The sequence below is a fragment of the Asterias amurensis genome, chromosome 20, assembly GCF_032118995.1.
Source record: "Asterias amurensis chromosome 20, ASM3211899v1".
Classification (NCBI taxonomy): Eukaryota; Metazoa; Echinodermata; class Asteroidea; order Forcipulatida; family Asteriidae; genus Asterias; species Asterias amurensis.
The window spans coordinates 9,543,104-9,551,140 of record NC_092667.1 but is presented as its reverse complement, the minus strand read 5'-3'; positions in this window follow the sequence as shown (position 1 = coordinate 9,551,140).

Here is an 8,037-nt window from a genome sequence, read left to right as displayed (position 1 = left end):
CCAATGCCAATTTTGGTATTTATAGAAAATGGTTGTACTTTTTCTTATAAACGATAGAGGCTGCTATTACAAGATAGATACAACGAAAGGTAAGCTGTCGATGAGATTGCCAAAAAAGTATCACAAGCAAATTTCAGATAAAGTATGTATCGGTTTTCATACCATTAAAAGCCCCATGTTAAGTTCTTTTGCTGCAGCTTCATCGGGACAGCCATTTTTTTTTTCAAAAGCCACATTTATAACAAATCTGTCATGATCAACGAATCAGTGTTCTTCTCAAATTTGCTCAAATCATGAGATCCTTTTTGTAAGAGATCCTTTATAAACTTCACACTTCGAGGCTCGTGAATAACGCCAGAGACCGGCCTCCCAGCCGGCGTGTACATTAACCTTTGACCTACATTCATTTCACGTAGAGGGTGTGTTTGTTTAGCTTCCCCGGGTCGACCCCGGTGTGTGGCGGTTTTTTTCCAGGACGAACGTGTGCAGATAAATCCCACGTTCATCTTGGAAAACAAACCCGCCACACGCCGGGGACGACCCACGGAAGCTAAACGAACGCACCCATAGATCGGTATTCAAATGTTGCACCAACATACAATACACGCGAGTGCATGCACATGCATGTGTAGCCTTTAGTCAAGGCGAACGCGGTACCCCCAGATGTCAAGCACGACCCCAGATATCATGCACGAAAAAAAGACCAGGCTTCACCGCTCGCACCGGTCTGCTTTCGTGCGTGACATCTGGGGTGCCGCCGCCGCGTGCGACTTGATTAAAGGCTAATGCATGTGCTGTATACAACACACACGTGGACACAGCATGCACACGAATTATGTACCGAAAGTCAGCTTTTCATATTTGTGTTTTGATTGGTCGTCCGAGGTGACCTCAGACCAATCAAAACAAACCCAGCTACGGTAGCCTTTGGTCACTGCATATATCCAATGACATCATTGTATCCAATGGAATCACTGGATCTGAGTAGCAGGCACATGTTTTTATACTTGCTAATAAAGACAAGAGCCCAGCCTACATCACTCTCTACCTTCGCATTCATCCAAACTGCACCACAATACGAATCATGGACTCTGTGTAAGAGTCATGGACTCTGTTGTAAAGATTCGATGTAAGACTGAACGTCCCCCAAAACAGTGCAATAAAATCCGCCTTCTCGTGTATTCTGGACATGTAAATTACTTACCTCTGAGGTACCAATTTGCTAATTATTATAACAATAGATTTGTAATGATGTTAGTCACTATATATTGACGTAGGACGATATAAGGCTGAGCGTTTCAAAACAGTGCAATTCCACGTTTAATCGGCGCGTTCTTAATAAACAAAATTGTTGTCATGTTTAGAGTTATTTTTTATAACTATTCTTATGCAGATTAGATACTAATGTTGTTTCAAGATTCCAAGTGGTTTTTTAAATTTATTTGTATGATGTGAAGCAAAGTTTATAACTTTCCTTTACACATGACATTAATATTAGCTTATTCTGGTTGTCATTTCTTTCATCGATGTATATTTTGGTAGTCCCGATTTTGAAGCGGTTTCGCTTCAAACTTCTCGGACCACAACAGATTTTTAATCATAACTTCGTTCATTTTTTTTTTAACAATGGTGTTTAGTATTAATTATTGTTTTCCTTGTAGAAATGTGTTTATTTGTTATCTCTTGGTAATTTGATTGCACTTCAGCCTTTGGTTGCGATGATCTTTGATTTGAGTAAACCATCTCGAATCAAATGAAAAAAGAAGAACTCGCAGCACCCACAAACATTTTCCCCGTGGAATCCCTGCAGTGCTGACGTTCTAGAGGGCCCATAAAGAGCCAAGAGCCAAACAACTGAAGCCTTTTATATAGGCATCTGAAATAAGACAATGTGTGTGTTTTTCCTCATTATTTTCGATGAGCAATTGAGTCTAGATGTTCACAGCTTTGTCATTTTGTGCATTTGTTGGGATACACGTCTTTGGATGTTGGTCTTTCACAATTACCAAAGGTGTCCAGTGCCTTTGAAACAAGTAGAATAACCATCCTCTTTGCTAATTGTGATTATTTAGAATAATTTCCAATAATAAAACATTCTTAATAATTTAGAAATTGATACTTATGATTTCGTTAACAAGGATAACGCCACAACTTATTAAAGGGTTCATGTACTTTGTGTTGAACAAAAAAAAAAACGCAATGTCCACAGATTTACATTAAACTTACAAAGTTTAAAGATAATGATAGTAGAAAGCTTCCGTGAAAATATTACTTGCTGAGGTGCTGTATAGTTTTTGAAAAATGAGTAAAACAATGTCTTGAAAGTAATTTTCGTCTCGGTGATCATGAGACGATAATTTTAGCATGTAAAAAACGTATTTTTATGACATTGTTTTACTCATTGCTCAAAAACTACAGCACCCCAGCAAGTAATATTTTAAGGTACGCTTTCTACTATCATTATCTAACGGTGTAAGCTTCAAGGCAGTGGACACTATTACTCAAAATAATTATCAGCATAAAACCTCACTTGGTAACGAGTAATGGTGAGAGGTTGATAGTATATAAAACACTGTGAGAAACGGCTCCCTCTGAAGTGACGTAGTTTTCAAGAAAGAAGTATTTTTCACGAATTGATTTCGAGATTTCAGAATTAGATTTTTAGGTCTCGAAATCAAGCCTCTGAAAGCACACAACTTCGTGTGACAAGGGTGTTTCATAGTTAACTCGCAACCTCGACGACCAATGAGCTCAAGTTTTCACAGGTTTGTTATTGTATGCACATGTTGAGATATCACCTAGCGAGAAGACTGGTCTTTGACAATTACCAATAGTGTTCAGTGTAAATCTGTGGACATTGTGTTTTTTGTTACAAAAAGTACCAAAATCCTTTAGGCATCAGCCTCTCCAGTGGAATAGCAGCCTGTGAAATAACAAAATCAACCAAACAACCATTTTACAAAGTTCCCCCTTTCAAAGGACTTGTAGCCTATACATTGATTCTTGAAGGAGTGATTAAATTGTCATAATTCTTCGGATGGGACGTAAAGCCGTTGGTCCCATGTGTTGTGTAACGCATGTAAAAAAAAAACAGTGCACTTATCGAACAAAGAAGTGGTTCGCCCCGGTGTTCCTGGCTGTGGCTGCTGTATGCGCCGTAGCACCTTGTAAACTCTTATAAGGCGTAAATAATTGAGCCTCAGAATTCATCACTGCAATAACCTTTCTGAAAGTTTGTATGTACTCAGCGCCTTGAGTACCTTGTTTGGTAGATACGTGCGCTATATAAGACTTTTATATTATTATTATTATTATTATTATTATTATTATTATTATTATTATTATTATTATTATTATTATTATTATTATTATTATTATTATTATTATTATTATTATTATTATTATTATTATTATTATTATTATTATTATTATTATTATTATTATTATTATTATTATTATTATTATTATTATTATTATTATTATTATTATTATTATTATTATTATTATTATTATTATTATTATTATTATTATTATTATTATTATTATTATTATTATTATTATTATTATTATTATTATTATTATTATTATTATTATTATTATTATTATTATTATTATTATTATTATTATTATTATTATTATTATTATTATTATTATTATTATTATTATTATTATTATTATTATTATTATTATTATTATTATTATTATTATTATTATTATTATTATTATTATTATTATTATTATTATTATTATTATTATTATTATTATTATTATTATTATTATTATTATTATTATTATTATTATTATTATTATTATTATTATTATTATTATTATTATTATTATTATTATTATTATTATTATTATTATTATTATTATTATTATTATTATTATTATTATTATTATTATTATTATTATTATTATTATTATTATTATTATTATTATTATTATTATTATTATTATTATTATTATTATTATTATTATTATTATTATTATTATTATTATTATTATTATTATTATTATTATTATTATTATTATTATTATTATTATTATTATTATTATTATTATTATTATTATTATTATTATTATTATTCTCTGTACCACCGTACCATTCACATAACGACTGCAAAAGTGAAGAAAAACTGTTTTGTATGTGGTGGGCGAGTTTTCCCCCGGGTTTCTATTTTTTTATTGTACCATTCATATACAAAAAGAATTTCAAGATTATGATCATCTGCTGAGAATAGTACTGGAGTACAGCCTAAGAAATCCCGAAAAAGTATTAGTATCAGTCAAAAATATATGCTGAATAATATTATACAATTTTTCGTATCAGCCTTCAAAAGAAATTTTCTGTTGGAATAAGTTTAAAAAGTTTAGAAGCTATACGTTTAGAAAACACCCCTTTGTGACCTCTGATTACTGGTTTGCCCGGCCAGTGTGTGTGAAGATTTTTTTTTCTTCAAATTTTGGTTAATGTATTCTTACCTTCCGCAACATATAGCTGCTGATATTTCCACCTCCAGTTGACGCTTCCCTTTTCATGCACAGCGCCCTCTTGCGTTGTAATGCCAGCCCTGGTTTATGCGCTTGAGTAAGGGCTGGCCCATTTGCCATCGTCTGCCATAAACGTGACGCCCGTTCGGACGTATGGTCTTCAGACAGGCAGCTGCTGAGATTTCGTTCAGATTCGCTCTCTACGTCAAATGTGTTTTTTCAGAAAAAAAGCAACAATACAAAATGTAGTAATATCCATGACAAAATCCTAAGAGTATTTTTTAAAGGCGTGGCTTTAAAAAATGGCTTTAATTTTTTTTTATTCATGTCACTTAAAACTAAATCCCCAAGAGAATGGGTAAAGTCTAATTTTTTAATATAAACTCCGGGGAACTGGCAATTCTAAATTGGCTCACACTTTTTCTCTGAAAGACTAAGCGGCAAGCAACCATTGGCACGAAGGAAAGGCATTGGTGACATGCAGTTATGAAACAAAAGCTGCGCCATTTTAGAGTGGCATGACGTATACAGAGTTTGGTAAATTGACCCTTGAATTAAACTAATAGTAGTCTATTAATTCCCTTTCACATGGGAAGATTGCGCTTCACTATCTGATCAGAGTAAGCTTCGTTTCTGGAGCCACGGAGGAAGGGACCTCAGTGGTCTTAAATTAAATAAACTCACGGTAAAAATGCACACTTTCAAGTAGAATCACTTCGTTCCTAGGCAACAGCAGCACGTAAACAACGCACTCCGTATTTAATGTCTGTTTAGGGTGCGTTCGTTTATAGCTTACCTGAGTCGACCCCGGTGTGTGGCATTTTTTTCCAGGACGAACGTGGGTAATTATCTGCACACGTTCGTCTTGTGAAAAGAAACCCCATTACACACCGGGATCGACTCAGGGAAGCTAAACGAACGTACCCAAAGTTGGCCATGGGAACGTTCTTTAGGATGCGTGAGATTTAGGTTCCCTGGGTTGACCCTGTTCTGCCTCCTGTGCTTTCGAATGACCCATGAAGTGTGTCACCTTTGGGCTATTCGAAAGCACTTTCAATTTAGCGTATCGCCATTTTTTTTTTCGTGTCAAACACGCCTCAAGAAGCGTCTGCGAATTTGAATGCTGCTTTGATGAATTGCTAAATCGAACTATTATTTTGTTAAATCGAATAACGTAACATTACATTTTGACTATTTTCAAACGAATTCAAATGACTCTTTTCATTAGCATTCGATTCCGTGCGAAACAGAATAGGCTGGTGGTTAAATTGGCTGCTCATTTGCCGAAATTGGCCGAGAAAACCTATACTAGATAGGTCTTTGGAGAACCGTCATGGGGTCACTGTTACATAAACCAAATGCATCACGCTGCAAGCTACCAACCTGCTAATAGGCATTTTGTAGAATTAACCTGCGTATGAATTCAGTTAAAGGCAGCGGACACTTTTGTTATTTAATCAAAATAATTATTAACACCTTTGGGCTGGACCCATGTGTGCATGAGTGATCGTTCTATTAGCTCCTTTCATCCCAGGGGTTTAGTCAAGTGAGCACCGCGGGGTCGACACAATTATTAAAGTCACCTGGAAGTGGTATTTTTTTTAAATAAAGCTTTTGTCACTAAAATATGGGTTTTTACGACAGGAATGTGAATAAAAAGTTAACTAAGGTTTAAAAATATTAGTTTTGATTGTATTTACAAATTTACGAGTAGGCCCCGACCCGAGAGGGCGCTGTTCGTCACGTATTTCAAGGCGCGATATTTGAAGAGAAAATTTGTAGTCAGGCCCCCGTACATTACGTCTGGGAACATGGCACATCAAAACGAATTTAGACACGATTTTACACACATACGTACTTTGAAACTTGAACATGTTGAACGCCTAGTGGTTTTTACAAAAGCTATTGCTGCTATTTTTATTTAACTATGCGACTTTTTAGTGACCAAATGGGTTGTAAGATGTTGGTCTGCCTACGTATTATTATAGAAATACGGCCACGGAGCAGACTGCACGCACGCACTATGGCTGCTGTATAATGTGCGGACGGTCACATACGACCTGCACGCACGGTGAATCGCATGCAGTACCAAACCAAATCGTGTCACTTGGCAAAAGCTAAAAACATACCCTCAAAGTTCAAACTTACCCGAATTTGTTCACGTTTAGCAAATGCTCCTCTGGGTTCGTCACGTCTTTCAGATACCTTTTCGATTTCCCACTAGCTGGAAAAAATTGTTGGGACGGCGTCGTGTTTAAGAATGGCTCTTCTCGTCATGTCAAATGAGTGGTGTATCCCGGATTCGAAGCACGACGGCTCGAAGTGTTCGCTGCATAGCGCTGAAAAAGACGTCGGACCGGACCACTTTGCTCTAGTTAATCTGACTTTCGCAGCCCACAACCGCCTATACTTGCGATCTGCAGGAAATAGATGAAGACTGACCCCATCTTTAGTTGGTTTGCTGCATCCAGCAGCAATACACCTGGTCGGCATTGCCGCAAAAAAGGCAGGAAAACCAAACTTTTTCGCAGCGTACAAACTCACGTCTTAGAATTACATGTACTTTTGCACGTGTGTTTATCTACGCATCGAGGCAAAGTCTTCCTTTTCCTACGTCACAAAAGGGGTAGGCGGAGTCAACCCCCCAAGCACTTAATTAATTTTTTTAACATATAAATCGTGACAAACAATTACTCAAAAATTTGTTTTATTGTTACTAAACATATACTCTTATGTTTAAAAGAAAAAAAAATCCGTTTTCCAGGTGCCTTTAAGCTAATCGAACGCACCCATAATTTCACTACGTTGAGGTTACAATCCATCAAGTTTGCTTTGCGCCCTCATCGTCATGTGTTTTAATATTGTGTAGTGGGTCAATAAATTACGGACCAATACTTGCAATAATTAAATCAAACTCGCGGTTAAATGCGTACTTCCAGACATAAATAAATTGGTCCTTGAATTACTTCTCTATTTTTGACCTATCACAAAGGAAGTTTGCGCTTGGCGTACTACTCAGACAAGTAGCTTCGCCTGGAGCAAAAAGTCTTAATAGTATACTGGAAGAAAGTAATAAGTAGTCTTTCTCATGGTAAAATGCACACTTTCAAGTCGAAACACTTCGTTTCTAGGCAACAGCAGCACGTAAACAACGCACTCTGTATTCAGAGTTTGTTAAATGGTAATTTCCCTAAATAATCTAATTATTGAATACGTACGGAAGGGACCTCATCAATACAGAGGTCTTATATTAAATCAATTCATGGTTAATTGCACACTTTCAGCTCAAAACAAAATTAATTGGCTTCTTAGCAACAACAGCGGGTAAACAATTTCACCATTCTCCCGTTAATTTTCAGATCAATAAGCCGACACTTCACTTGTTGCGTATAACCGTTGGTATCGTCATTGTATCCGCACGCAGAAGCCTTTTTACAAGCAGAGAGTTGAGTTCAAAATCGCAGTATTGACTTCGGTGAAGAGTTACTTCTTCTTATTTTGCTTTGTGTCCGTCTTGGCTACTCCTGAAGGGGTGTGTCGTCTCAA